Consider the following 16,526-nt stretch of genomic DNA (forward strand, 5'->3'; position numbering starts at 1 on the left):
TTGTGTGTGTGGGGGATATAATTTATTAACAATTTTGTACTTGAATCCAGGCTCATGGATGAAGAAAGTTCCTTATAAATATCATTTATGTACTTCAGCATAAATAATATTTCTTTCAGCAAGTCCTCCACCGGCACATCGCTAAGTATGTGGACTTACAATGCTAGAATTCGGGTTTCGATACCTGTGATGGACAGAGCAAAGATAGCCCATTGTGTACCTTTGTGCTTTACTTCAAAAACTCTTTTAGCAATAAAATAAAAATGTCATTCTAACAGTGTATCAATTAGTATAATCACTGGGTAATATACTGTAACAAATTAAATGAATACAATACAATTTATAACATTTAATGACATGGAATTGTTTGAAATAGGAGACCAAAATATTACTACATTAACTAGTACTTTAGTGTCCTTGTTAGTATAATACATGATGTAAAGTACATTAACTAGTATGTTAGTATCCTTGTTAGTATACTACATGATATAAAGTACATTAACTAATGCTTTAGTATACTTGTCAGTACGATAGATGATATAAAGTGCATTAACTAGTTCTTTAGTATCGTTGTTAGTAGGGCCCGGCATGGCCAAGCGTGTTAAGACGTGCGAGTCGTAATCTGAGGGTTTCGGGTTCGCATCCCGGTCACGCCAAACATGCTCGCCCTTTCAGCCGTGGGGGCGTTATAATGTGAAGGTCAATCCCACTATTCGTTGGTAAAAAAAACTATCCCAAGAGTTGGCGGTGGGTGGTGATGACTCCCTGCCTTCCCTCTAGTCTTACACTGCTAAATTAGGGACGGCTAGCGCAGATAGCCCTCGTGTAGCTTTGTGCGAAATTAAAAAAACAAACAAACCTTGTTAGTATGATAGATGATATAAAGTATATTAACCAGTACTTTAGTGTCCTCTCTACTGTGACACATGATATAAAGTATATTAAGTAGTACTTTAGTGTCCTTGATAGTATAATAAATGATATAAAGTATATTAACTTGTGCTTTAGTGTCGTCTCTACTGTGATACATAATATAAAGTATATTAAGTAGTACTTTACTGTCCTTGATAGTATAATAAATGATATAAAGTATATTAACTTGTGCTTTAGTGTCGTCTCTACTATGATACATAATATAAAGTATATTAACCAGTACTTTAGTGTCGTCTCTACTATGATACATGATATAAAGTATATTAAGTAGTACTTTAGTGTCCTTGATAGTATAATAAATGATATAAAGTATATTAACTTGTGCTTTAGTGTCGTCTCTACTGTGATACATAATATAAAGTATATTAAGTAGTACTTTACTGTCCTTGATAGTATAATAAATGATATACAGTGTATTAACTAATATTTTAGTGTCCTCGTAAGTATGATACATGGTATAAAGTGTATTAACCAGTACTTCAGTGTCTTTGTTAATATGATACTTTAGTGTTATTTATAATACATAATTTATTAGACAACTTGAAAGTACTGTTATAAGGATTTGAAAATCAACAGTTGAGAATTGTCAGGTTTTTATTAGTTACTGTTATTGTGGTATGTGTAAATGTTTGTTGATATTCCACAGAAATGGATTTGAAAGTGAGCAACTGAGAATAGAGCTGTATTTGTTTGGAATTACTAACGTAAATACTGGGTGAATTTATTTACTTCAAATTACACTATTTGTTTTGGATCAAGCGCATGAAATTGATAGCAATGTGAGGAAGACCCCCTTAAGTACATATAAGGAGCTCTTTGTGATCCATTTCTTGCCAAAGGCAATTTCTATAGTGATTTTACTGACCACAGTGACTGGGCTCCAACTTACTGGTCAACAAGGCCACATACAATTGCTTCTACTATGATACACTGACCTCGAACAACCACTTCCCTTACAAGGACGAATTTTGGATGGAAGAATAAAGCACCTGGTTGAGCAAGAAGTGGCACACACACACACACACACGCACGTGATTCTAGAAAAGTTGAACTCCCACGAAAGTTAGACCAGCTTATCTTTAGTAGAATTGTTGGTGTTCCCACTGTTTCAAGGTGTACAGACTTCTGCCTTGTTAAACAAAATGTTTTAGTTGACATCGTATGAAATCAGTTGTACTTCTTATTCTATCCGCTAGGGTTAAAAAACAGCGATAACAATAAATTTGATTAAAAAGTCTATTTCTTTAACTATAACTTAACGCCTTAAAATTTCCGACAGTCTAAGCGACTTTAATTTACGGTAACCAGAAGTTAATAATGCTAATTACAGTGAAGTATTAACATGGCATGTTAAATAACCATATATGTACGTATACATATATAAATATAATTATCGAATAACATGAAAAGTAGGTTCTTATTAAATGGGAGAGTCTTGGTTGACCTTACACGACACTTGTTACACCCTTAATTCACTTCTTTCTTTATGGGAGACCATCTACTGTCGAGTTAGGCGTATTCTAATAATACTAAAATATGTATTAAGAACGGAATCAGGCATCTAATACACAGCTTTTAAATTAAGAAAATTGTCTGAAATTTAACATTACGAAAATAAACATGGTACGTTACCATAAACAAAATAAACTTGGTAACTTACCATTCACAAAGTGAGCTTGGTAAGTCACCATTAACAAAGTGAACTTAGTAAGTTACCATTAACAAACTGAACTTAGTAGGTTACCATTAACAAGGTAAGCTTGGTAAAAAACTAAACTTTACCAATTGCTACTCAACCAAACACTTACTCAAACAACGTGGTTTCCGTAGCGCAAAAGAACAATAACCTTCAATAAGCACCCACCCCCCACACACCTCCAGTGACTACACCCTCTTTTACATTAGGAAAAAACTAAACCTCCACTTGTGACTTTCTTTTATACCGAGTGTTGAATATCTTATGATTTTACATGTTACAATGCCGAGTGTTGAATATTTTATGTTTTTACCTGTTACAGTATAGAGTGTTGAATATTTTAGGATTTTACATGTTACAATATCGAGTGTTGAATATTTTATGATTTTATGTGTTACAATGCCGAGTATTGAATATCTTATGTTTTTACACGTTACAATACTGAGACCCCCGCTAATACAGCGGTATGTCTACGGATTTACAACGCTACAATCAGCGGTTCAATTCCCCTCATAGGCTCAGCGGATAGCCAGATGTGGCTTTGCTATAAGAAAACACAAACCTACAATATTGAGTGTTGAATATTTTATAATTTTACATGTTACAATACCGAGTGTTGAATATTTTATGGTTTTACATGTTATACCCAGTGTTGAATATTTTATGGTCTTACATGTTACAATACCGAGTGTTGAATATTTTATGGTTTTACATGTTACAATACCCAGTGTTGAATATTTTATGATTTTACGTGTTATAATACCCAATGTTGAATATTTTATGATTTTACGTGTTGTAATACCGAGTGTTGAGTATTTTATGATTTTACGCTACATTACCGAGTGTTGAGTATTTTATGATTTTACGCTACATTACCGAGTGTTGAATGTTTTATGTTTTGACTCTTACAATAAATATATATATATATATATCATTGATATATAAATGAACAAAAACACTGAGTGAAATCACTCATTTTCTATGTAAAAATGCTCAAGGGCCCCGTAACCCACAAACAATTTTGTGCATAAAGAGTTAAGAGAAATGTGTTACAAAGTTGAAAGAGAGAGACTCTTGGGTTAAACCAAGTCTAATTTAATCCTTCCAGCGCCAGATGGTGTTATTAATGATTTTAACTGAATTTAATTTAATTAATCACGTCTCCTCTAACGTAAAGAATCAACATGTTTTAACTCATAACTTATTTTATGGTTTACTATATACAGTCTTAAAGCATATTGTTGTCATCAGATGGACGCATTACGTATCGATAAAACATCATTTCTTATGACTTATAACGCCGAATTTTGCGGTTATCGACAAACAGTATAATTTTATATCACTTTAAGATTGGTTATAGTTTTAATCATATAAACTAGTAGTTATCGTATCAAACTATGAATCTAAATATTTGTTTCACATCCCGTTGCCTCAAAATTCCTCCCTCTGCTATATGAGGCCGTAGGTGCGTATAAGAGTGGCAGTCAAACCTCACTATTCAGTCAGATAAGAAGAGCCTAAGAGTTGGTGCAGTGTGCTGTTGACTAGCTGCTTTCCATATGATCTATTGCTTCAGAATTAGAGAAGGCTATATGGAGATTGCCTTTTGTGATATGCTATCACAACATTTACGTAAATATTACAGATTGCCTTTTATAATTTTGATTTATAAATGACCCAAGAATTTAAAGGTGTCTAAATAAGGGACTTTGATATACTGGCCCGGCATGGTCAGGTAGTTAGGGCGCTCGACTCGTAATCTGAGGGTCAAGAGTTCGAATCCCCATCACACCAAACATGATCGCCCTTTCAGGCCTGGGGGCGTTATAATGTAACGGTCAGTCCCATTATTCGTTGGTAAAAGAGTAGCCCAAAAGTTGACGGTGGGTGAAAATGACTAGTTGCCTTCTTTCTCTCTAGTCTTATACTGCTATATTAGGGACGACTGTGGGGGTTACAATCAGTTATGAAATTAATAACAATCATACATGTGATAAATGGCCTGGCATGGCCAAGCGCGTAAGGCGTGCGACTCGTAATCCGAGGGTCGCGGGTTCGAATCCCCGTCGCACCAAACATGCTCGCCCTTTCACCCGTGAGGGTGTTATAAAGTTACGGTCAATCCCACTATTTGTTGGTAAAAAGAGTAGCCCAAGAGTTGGCGGTGGGTGGTGATGACCAGCTGCCTTTCCTCTAGTCTTACACTACTAAATTAGGGACGGCTAGCACAGATAGCCCTTGTGTAGCTTTGTACGAAATTCAAAACAAACGAACAAGAAATCGAACCCCGAATTTTAGCGTGATAAGCATGGAAACATACCGCTGTTCCATCGGGGGGGGGAGTCATAAATCGAAAAATAAAGATGCTCAAGTAACTACAAATCTGCTTTTCTTTCAAGAATATCCTGGTGGTTAACGAGGGTAAAATTTGAGTTTATTTATTTTTGGTTCAGAAAACATCAGATAACCAGTTACGTAGCTTTGTGCATTAATAACAATAAATCAACAAAGGGATAAAACATCAGAATACTGACTTCAAATGTAGGATAAAGCATAAGATAAAAAACTATTAATTTTTTTGACATTACAGATAATAATAATAATAAATAAGTGAGACTATTTATAACCTAATTAATACCAGAATCATTATAATGACATTCCATGTTAGGTTTATAAAAACACGCAATAAACTTTTCTTATTGATAAAAAAAAAATCTGTTTCGACTTTTTTTATTGAAAAAAGCAATATTATTAAACTAAGCCTAAATATTACAGACAGAAAACATCGGCCTAATCATTATTGATTAAGCCTCGTGTTTTTTTAAAGAAAAGCTAAATTGGGATATCTGCTGGGTCCACCTAGGGAAACCGAACTCATAATTTAAGCGTTGTAAATCCAAAGACTAACCGCCTTCCCACCAGGGGATCATGATCGGCTAAGAAAAACTAATAACCATTAAGAATGTATATTCAGGATGCTGATAATCACGTTCATGAAAACATCCTTGTTGAGGCGCTGCGGTGTAAGAGAGCTTTGTTATTAAACCAGAATGCAAAAATAAAATAAAATAAAATAAAATGTTAAAGATAAAATTTAAAGTTTTAAAAATTATTAGTATGAGATCATCGTAGTTCGGAGGTGAAAAGAGCAGCCAATGGAAATAATTCGGTGCATTTGTTTGTCTCTAGGGTTCAGGGCGTGCCTTTCTTACATTCCACCTGAGAGGCATTATGGACATTATCTATTTAATTAACAAACAAGTTCGGTTTGATCGAACGTTCCCTACAGAGAAACTCTTGTACTTATTTTTGTGGCTTCAATTTTGACGTTTATTTCACAGAATTAGTTATTTGTTTACCAGCCATCATTTAACATAACTTTCTAGTAAGTTTAAATAAAACACGGGCAGTCGACATTCCGGTTTGTTTGTTTTTCTTAACTAAAATTTATTTTAATGAAGCAAAAATATCTTCGCAAACGTAATTGAATTTTTAAGTTTGAATGAGAACTCATGTGCATCTGGGATAAATCCCTAGGATACAGAATAGTCGCTTGTAGTTTGTAACTGACTGTCCATTTTATAACGCGCCCACAGTTGAAAGTGCTCAGCGTGTTTTAGCTAGCCCTTGTGGACTGATACTGTGAGTTGTACAGTTGTGAGCATATTCGCTAACAAAACATTTTTCCCTTGGGGGAGGAAAGGGCGTTTCTTTAAACTACTTGTCAAAAGCTGGAATACCACAAAAACCTAATAGTTTAAAAACTTAGCATTTCTCACAATCAACCCTAAGCCTGATGAAGCGGATATACGAGGGCTGTTCAAAAAATACGCGGACTGTTTGAATTGCGCGGCTCCAGTTGGTTCCAGGGGAATCCGCTTGGTGTCGCTAGGTTCGCACAAATCAGCTGATTACGACGCCATTTCCCGATTGCAGATATCTTCATTTGTGTATTAGCTACGCGGTTTTAAGTGAAGTGCGATTTTTTCGTTTGGCGAATTTCAGAATGAATTACCTGAAGGAGCAACGACTTGCTGTGAAAATTTGTGTTAAACTTGGAAAATCTGCGACTGAAACTTTTGCTATGCTTAACACGGCTTACGGTGATGTTGCTATAAAGCGTACGGCATGTTTTAAGTGGCATGAACGTTTTAAGGATGGTCGACAGTCCATTGAAGATGATGAGCGTCCTGGACGTCCTTCCACGTCAACTGACGACCCACACGTCGACAAAATCAACACCCTGGTGCGGGCAAATCGACGTCTGACTGTCAGGGAGCTTGCTGAAGAGTGTGGGATATCAGTTAGATCTTGTTACGAGATTTTGGCCGAAAAATTGAAGATGCACCGCGTTGCTGCGAAATTCAGCCCTCAGAACTCGTGAGTTTTTGGCCAAACACTCGATCACTGTTCTTTCCCACCCCCCTACTCACCTGACCTTGCTCCTTGCGATTTTTTCTTGTTCCCCAAACTCAAAAGGCCCTTGAAAGGAAGAAGATTTGAGACGATTCTCGAGATTAAGGCAAATGCGACGAAGGAGCTGGAGGACATTACAAAAGAAGCGTACCAGGACTGTTTCAACAAGTGGAAACACCGTTGGGATAAGTGTGTGCTTTGGGGAGGAGAGTACTTTGAAGGGGTCCCAGACCTGTAACTTCTAAATAAAGTACATTTTGTTTTATGACGTCAGTCCGCGTATTTTTTGAACAGACCTCGTAGGTTGAACCCTTATAAGGAAATACATATGTACAAGTAACATACTAGTTGTCAGAAAGGATGAAAGTAACATCCTCTCCTTTTCACCTCACACACTTATATTCTCCTGATGCATGTTGTCTTTCCCGGCCACATTACAAAGTAAACTTCAACTTGATTTCAGATTCTGTGGGCGAGAGTACAGAGGCGATATAATTTTTCCACACCTTTTTGTATACCCATATCTGTTGATAAAACGTTTAAATAAATATTTCTGGCATTGATTTTAGGCAAGACAGAAATTTTGGGACACTGCCAGAATTTCGTTTTTAATATTCCTACCCAAAGTTTTTGTAGTGGACTCGTTCTGAACCTTGATTTCCTATTTCAAGAACTAAAATAGGTCATGAAGAAATTTTAGTTCTATAAAGTTTGAGCTTTGATGTAATTCTGAAGACACACAACCAACACGAATGAAACGAACCTGAGTTTTAAACAAAACTAACTGTAAATATTTAACCTGGTGACTAGGGCATTCGACTCGCCATCTAAAGATCGCGGAATTGAACACCGTATCCAAATAGACTTGTATTTTCTACCGTAGAGGTATTAAAATGTCACAGTCAATCCCATTATTCGTTGCTAAAATGTAACCTAAGTGTTGGCAGGAGGTGGTTTTTATTAGCTGTCTTCCCTCTAGTTTATCACTTGAAAATTAGGGACGGCTAGCGCAGAAACCTCTCGAATAAGTTTGATTGACATCAAACCAACCAACGAATTACAACTAACAGAATAAAAATTGAGATGACTGAAACCTACGTTGTTTTCCTAAATGTGAATATTTTATCTTAAAACACTGTAAAGAAAATTTTCCGGTCTTCTTTTAGACTTTCATAAACACATTATTAACAATTACTCAAACATTTTCATATATATAGTATCGCAGTGGGACAATAGTACATTTAGGGCCCTACACCGCTTAAATTCGGGACTTGAGTTCCCACGGTGTACACAGTAAATAACCCAATGTAGCTTTGCTCCAAGACAAACAAGGAAATATTTACCTGTATATTGGTTTGAAAATAAACTCTCGAGTTGAATGGCGTTCATATTTATCCCACGCAAGAAATTTGTAAAATCAATTAGTAAATAACAAACAAAGACACCGTTTCTTCCTTGGTCAATAAAAAAAATAGTTAAAAGAAATCGTTAAGAAAAACTATTTCTAATTATTGTAAGTGGTTCGGTTTAAAATAGATTATTTGCATGTAACGAAACATTTTGTGCCACAGAAACAGACCAAAATCTCCATTTATAAAACAGACGATTTGTTTGTTTGTTTGTTTTTGAATTTCGCGCAAAGCTACACGAGAACTATCTGCGCTAGTGGTCCCTAATCTAGCAGTGTAAAGCTAGAGGGGAGGCAGCTAGTCATCACCATCCACCGCCAACTCTTGAGCTACTGTTTTACCAACAAATAGTGGGATTGACCATTACATTATAACGCCTTCGTGGCTGAAAGGGCGAGCACGTTTGGTAAACATTAACAAATAATATTAAAAATCAGGATAACAAACACGCCCCTACCCTCCAGATATGGGGATTTGCGAGCGTACAAGAGGGGGCATTAACCCCTTATAAAATAAGAAACATATTTCTTTATTTATTTTTTCATTCAGCATATATATGTGAATTTATTATTCAATTCACAATTTCACACTACTTCCCCCGGAAAACTTTGCCCCTCCCTGGAAAAATTTCTGCAGACGCCCACGCTGCCAGAGGTGTTTTGACTAAATTATAAATGAATAATTATCTCTTCTTCGGTGATTTTTGCGCAAAGCTACACAAGGGCTACCTATTAATTTTGAACTAACAGACCAGAAGGAAGGTTGATAGTTAGTCAATGACACCCACTACCTACTCTTATCTTACCAATGGTACGCCCTCGAATCCATAATTCAGGAACGCTAACCACTAAGCCACAACCAACCCTAAAATTATATATTTTCTCATAAATGCGGTTTGCTCAGGTTCATATCTATTACACGTAACAGATTATTTGTACAAGTTCATATTTATTAAATGTAACAGATGATTTGTTCAGGTTCATATTTATTACATGTAACGGATTATTTGTTCAGGTTCACATTTATTACATGTAACATATTATTTGTTCAGGTTCAAATGTATTACATGTAACATATTATTTGTTCAGGTTCACATTTATTACATGTAACATATTATTTGTTCAGGTTCACATTTATTACATGTAACATATTATTTGTTCAGGTTCAATTTTATTACATGTAACAGATGATTTGTTCAGGTTCATATTTATTACATGTAGCAGATGATTTATTCAAGTTCATATTTATTATAAACAACAAATTATTTGTTCAGGCTCATATTTATTACATGTAACAGATTACTTGTTCAGGTTCAGATCTGTTACATGTAACAGATGATTTGTTCAGCTTCACATTTATTACATGTAACAGTTTATTTTGTTTGTAAATGCTTTTTTCCTTTTTTGTATTATGTTCTTTCTTGAGCTCCCCTTCCCCCATGGTGAGGGGATCACGAATAGTTAATTATGTATCTTTGTGCTTAATTACAAACAAACAAACAAAAGTTTGTTTCCTTTTTTAGAGAAAGCTTCGAGATTATGTCAAGGATTGAAGTGCCAAACACATTATATTTAAGGAATCAATTCTAAGAATAGACTTACAGCTATCAAACTTATTAATAATCTCATATCATGTTATAGCTAATATCATTATTTTGGGAGTTTTCATTCTTATCCACCTTATGTAAAATACCACTTGGTCTGCATTTAATTTTTTTTGCAAATAATAATGCCATTAAACGTCACATTATAACGGCCCCAGTGCTGAAAGGGATGAGTGCTCTTTAACGGGGATTCGAACCCGCAGATTACGACTAGAGCACCCTAGCCACCAGGCCATAACTGATAGGAAGTTAGCAGTGAAATAATCATCGGGCCATTTAATACATCCAACAGCTATAACCAAAGGCCTGGCATGGCCAGGTGGTTAAGGCAATCGACTCGTAATCTGAGGGGCGCGGTTTTGAATCCCTGTAACACTAAATATGCTTGTCCTTTCAACCGTGGGAGCGTTATAACGTAACGATCAACCCCACTATTTGTTGGTAAAAGAGTAGCCCAAGAGTTGGCGGTGGGTGGTGATGACTATGTGCCTTCCTTCTAGTCTTACACTGCTAAATTAGGGACGGCTAACGCAGATATTCTTCGTTTAGCTTTGCGCGAAATTCCGATAAACAAACAAACAGCTAAAACCATGTTCATTTATCAGTTTTGTCAGCATTGAAAATTCTTGAACCCACCACATCTTTTCTTTTAAATGTTTTTTCCGATAGTTTTCATTTCTCGAATGAAAACAGATTTCATATTATTTTGAAGAGCCAGAGTTGCCTAGAGAGAAATTTAATCCTCAAACAGCATGTGCTCAACCACGCCTGTAAAAAATAAAATAAAAAAGTACACGTCAATAATTAACATCACTGTTATTCATCAAGGCTTCTAAATTACTATATGATTGTTAGTTTTCACAGAAATGCAGGCTTGGCGTCGTTCAGTGGTTAACGTACTCGAGCCGTGAGTTACATAATTCATGGTTCATGACCCGTTTCCGATAAAACGTGCTCGACAGTTTGGGACTTGAGTTACGATTAAATTCACTTATCTGATCAGAAAAGACGAGCTTATTACTTGGCGATGGGTGCTGCTGTCTAACAGCTTTCCCTATAGACTGTGAGCTCAAAATTCGAGCGCAAATTGCCTTGTGTGGATTCGCGCGAATCCCGGAAAAGAAAACAATACAGTCTTGGTAACGTTAAAATTTTACCAGTCATAGATGAGTAACACATGAGTCAAACGTGGCTCTGGTGACGAATCCATCTTTTTGTTCTGTGAAATCCCTGGTATGTTTTACGGTGAGGAAACCTGACAGAGTAATTTTCCAAATGTTAAATTATAAGTAAACTGGTTAAGAACGACTTGCAAACCATTTATATGTATAAACCTTAAAACCTACCATCTAATTAAAGTAAAAACCGTAAAACTACCATAAAATAGAAGTATAAACCCTAAAACTAACATCTAATAAAAGTATAAACCTTAAAACTAACATCTAATAAAAGTATAAACCTTAAAACTAACACCTAATAAAGGTATTAACCTTAGAACTACTATCTAAGAAAAGTAAAAACCGTAAAATTACCACATAATAAAGGTATTAACTATAGAACTTCCATCTAATAAATATGAAAAACCTAAAACTAACATCAAATAAAGGTATTAACCTTAGAACTACCATCTAAAATAAAGGTAAAAACCATAAAACTACCATGTAATAAAGGTAAAAAACATAAAACTAACATTAAATAAACCTTAGAACTACCATCTAATGAAAGTAAAAACCATAAAACTATCATCTACTAAAAGTATTAACCTTAGAACTGCCATTTAATAACTTATAAAGTTATAAACTTATGTATAATAGGTTACAAACCTTAGAACTATTATCCAGTATGTGAGCATGTGTTTGTTATATAGTAAAGCCACATTAGGTTATCTGCTGTGTCCAACATGAGTAATCTAACTCCAGATCTTAGCATTCTAATACGGTATAAACGTTAAAACTACCATCTAATATGATACAAACCTTAAAACTACCATTTAATCGGCTATTAGATGACGAGAGTTTGTCTCACATGATTATAAATTTACATAATATTTTGCGACATTAAAGATATCTGTACGCTACCGCTAGCCCTAAAGCTTGTGTCAGCTTTGTAATACATATATGTATTTACTTAAACGTGATCGTCTAAAAAAAGTGTTACTGTTTTAATATAACAAAAATTCATACATAAAATAAACGATAGAAAGAATAATAAATATAACAAAAATATATAATTCGCTACTCTTACAGGATGTAAAATAATAAAAAAACCTCTGTATACGTTACTGTGTTGCTGTTGGTTTGTTCCAAACTCTTTCGGGCTATCATCCATTATTAAAGGCTCTGATAAAGCGCAAACAAATGTTACCTGATTACCAGTACAGTGAAATAAATAATCTTGTTTTACTGTGTTTTTAAGGCTTAATCGATGAATACAATGGTAATATCGTGAGCGCCATCTTTCAAACATCGAAGCAGTCAAGAGAAGTCCAATTGGTGATCTGCGTGACCTTACGGTCCCAAATCGTACATTTGTTTTTTTCGATATATGGAAAATATGCTAAGGCCATCTGCCATTGTTCCTAATTTTGAACTATTAACCAGACGGAAAGTGGTCAGTCTGCAGCATCCAACAAACTACCATACACGCTAAGGAACTGACTGTCGCGCCTACAGCTTAAAATGCAGGAATGATTTCTGGTATCGAAGCTCTATCAGAGAGCCAATCCACGGTCCACTAAGAAAGCGAAATAAATAAAACATATAATCCAAAACTTGACATCGTTAGAGATGTGCACTAATAAATATTTAAAAAATACCAGCAAATTCCCCCAAAACATAAGTCATATTACTTTTAAAATTCTTTTTCACGTTTACGGGGAATGGAGTAAAAGATTATAGATTTGGCCTATTTTCAGGCGTAGCGTGGAACTCTCATGTGGCCAAGGTCATAGCAACTCCGTAACTGGCGTCCAGGCAAATGGCCGGAATAGGGGTCTTATCTAGAGATCTTATCTTTCATAAGTATGTTTGTTTTTATACTTTTAAACAATTTCTGTCATTTTTTTAAACCCTGTATGTTCATCTGAAATTCCTGGTGAGACTGAAAGTTGAAGGAAAGAAAGATGCAAGGTCCAGAATTGTGAGGGAAAAAATGAGATTTAATTAAATGTTATTTGTTATCATCCATATCTTTATGTGTATTCGTCATCGTCACCAGAAGGTCTACCAGATATAGGCAGTTTGAATGACGTGTTTTGTGACTCATGTTGTTTATACTCCCAGTTATGTTTGTAGCTCTTTGAATTTGAAAACAAAAAACACCACCACCAACAAGGACTTAATGTTAAATAATATTTCATTGGTTGATTCGACTAGTAGTAAAATAAATACCAACTTCACATGCAAGTGGAATATAACTTTTTTTTTATAATTTATTCATTTTACTCATAGAGCCTCTCACTACGAGTATAACCACCATAGAACGTTGAAATGTTATGATCAGTAAATAACAAATGAACGTAGTATGGTTGACATAGTCACAGCGAGAGACTTCATAAGTGAACATTAGCGAGGGACGGCTTGTACTTTTGGGTAGCTCAGTGGTAGAGCACTGCCTTTGTTATTCATTATAGGCTATTTTAGATTCACCACAAGTTTTTATAACTCATTCCTCGTCTCTAAATCGGTATTTCATTAGCTAGGATGTTATTATGGAGATCACTTCGAAGTTAAGGGCACAGAGAAGTACCTGTTCTTAGGTCGTTTTATTCAAACCCACCAATCTTTCCGAGAGCTGTCTCACCTTTTCAAACATAAAATAAAGGATCTTTCTTCAAACCCCGTTATCTCTGAATGTATTACTAACCTGTAGTGTCTCACTCCTACGTCTTATCACGAACAGCCTCGACCTTTATTTTTCTCTTTTCTCACTAGGCGTCGTCTTCCATTACAGATCTCATTCTGCTTCTTCTCTTGCAACATGATTTACCTATAGTAAAAAGACACGTTTCCTGCCTACTCCTATTCTGAAACGGACAGCTGTTGGCAAGAGGAAGAAAAAAAAACAGAAGTTTAGAATTGACAGTTTTCAATAATAATATAGTCTGGTTGCTATAGCAATCAAATAATGTGCCTTTGTTTTCAAAGCATTTGTTTTTCTTATTTAACTTCTTGCAAAATGGTGTAAGTAACTGTGTGTGCCCGAACAACAATGTTTTTATTATTCTTCTTTTAAAATGCTATAAGTAACCGAGTTAAGGACTATAGAGAAATTCAGCCCTAAATTTTCTTAAGTTTTATGGCTTTTTTTTATCGTTTTTACGGGAATTAATGCGTTCTGTTAGTGAACTGTACAGTGCTAGTTAACTGGTTTTAAACGAAGGATATGTTTCTCAACATCGAGTGATGACATTCCCTGAAATATGAAAATAAAACGCTAAATAATTAATTGTTGAATTTCATGCAAAGCCATTTGTGGGCTATCTGCGCTAGCCGTCCTTGATATAAAAGGGTATTGAACAGAGGGAAGACAGCTATTTAAACTACTCGCCGCCAACTCTTTTAACAGTAAATAGTGCGATTGAACGTTACATCAATACGCCCACATGAGTGAAAGAGTAAACATGTACGGTGATGGGATTAGAATCCATTACCCGCAGACTAGGAGTCAAGCGCCCCTAATCACCAGGCTATGTCAAACTGATTCTGTTGAGATGTGAGGAAAATTTCTACTGTACTGTTGAAATGATTTCTTGAGCATTCATAAACATCAGAACATGATGCCATCTTACATATTAAACACCACGTTTAGCATTACCAAACTTTATTCTACTGTACAGAGTCTGCGAATGGATATAACACGTCAACTATGACGAAGCGTCAAAGGAACTCAATGTATAATTGGTGATTAGCCTGAAATATATGCAACAGTTGTATTTTGGAAGGAAAATTATTTTCTCGGTTAGATAGAGTAAGATGAAAATTAAATACGTATAAAACATTAGGTTTAAATATTTGAAAGATGTTGTTGTGTTTATTTTTAGTGTGTTAATTTTAATATTAGTGTGCTAGAGATCTAGTCCTTATATCGTGATCTACAAGCTTCCTGTACTGTGTAGAAATAAAAGTACAACATAAATACTAAAATCAGTCAATTAAATCAGTAATTAAAGAGTGAATCATTTCATTGCCAGTCAATGAATTAAGTAGTTTTGTAATTCAGTCAGCAAGCTAAACAGTTTATCTATGAGTTAAATATAGATTAGTTTCAGGCTTTCTGTTGCAACGTTGTTCGTGGAATTAGGCCTACAAGTGAACATAGCCTGTAGCAAACGTTATTGAAAAAGAAGAAATTAATTCATTAGTACTACGTTGACTGGAAATGTCATTATTTTTAATAAATAATCTAAAAAAAAAACCTGCCTAACGATAGAATACAGTATAACAGTATAAAGTAAGTAGTGTGTTAATCTGTCTTCTATTATAATTTTACCATTCCTCGAACAATACTGATGAATGAGCAGCAAGGTTATTTATAAATCAACAGACACCAAATCCAACTTGATGTTGGATAACTAAAACGGATTGACAAGAAGATGGAAAAAGTTAGTTGGAATAATCAGTCCTATTCTTAAAAGACTGTCCCTAAGTAACAAAGAGAGAGAAAAAGAAAAAGAACAGTAACAATAACAATTATTTTGTAGGATTATGTTGTCAGATTATTGTTGTCAATATGGACGAAAATATTTTTCATTGTTGTGTTTGTTTTTAATACGTTTTGTACATTCAGTAACCCTTGTACACACTGGAGGGGAGCTTGAGGTATATCTGTTTTTTAATCTTACCTTTCAATATTTAGTTTAATTTTTGGTACAAAAGTCCAGGAGAAAAAAAAGCTATTTTTTCCAATCTGTAAAAGATTTTACTGTAACAAAATGATGGATGGCATGGCAAGAATGAATAGCAAATAATAACCAACAGTCACTTGTCGTGAAATACAAAGAAAAGCAAAGGGTGGCCGGGGAAGAAAACAAGTCATATTTTTTTAGTTGACCTCAGATGAGTTAAGCCTCCTCTTCAGTACGACTGTTCTTGTTCACTGCTACACAGAAAATCCGTGGTTACCATAAGTGTGTGTGTGTGTTTTCTTGTAGCAAAGCCACGTCGGGATACCTGCTGAGTCCACCGAGGAGAATCGAGCCCCTGATTTTAGCGTAGTAAATCCGTAGACTTACTGCTGTACCAGTAAAGATCTGTTACAGTTTTCAGGGACTGTTTCATCAGGATATTTTCTTCTACTCCTTCTTTTCTTCCATCCGTTTGTCTGTCTGTTATGAATTTCACGCAAAGCTACTCGAGGGCTATCTGCGCTAGCCGTCCCTAATTTTGCAGTGTAAGACTAGAGGGAAGGCAGCTAGTCCTCACCATCCGCTGTCAACTCTTGAGTTACTCTTTTACCAACGAATTGTGGG

The sequence above is a fragment of the Tachypleus tridentatus genome, chromosome 13, assembly GCF_004210375.1.
Source record: "Tachypleus tridentatus isolate NWPU-2018 chromosome 13, ASM421037v1, whole genome shotgun sequence".
Lineage (NCBI taxonomy): Eukaryota > Metazoa > Arthropoda > Merostomata > Xiphosura > Limulidae > Tachypleus > Tachypleus tridentatus.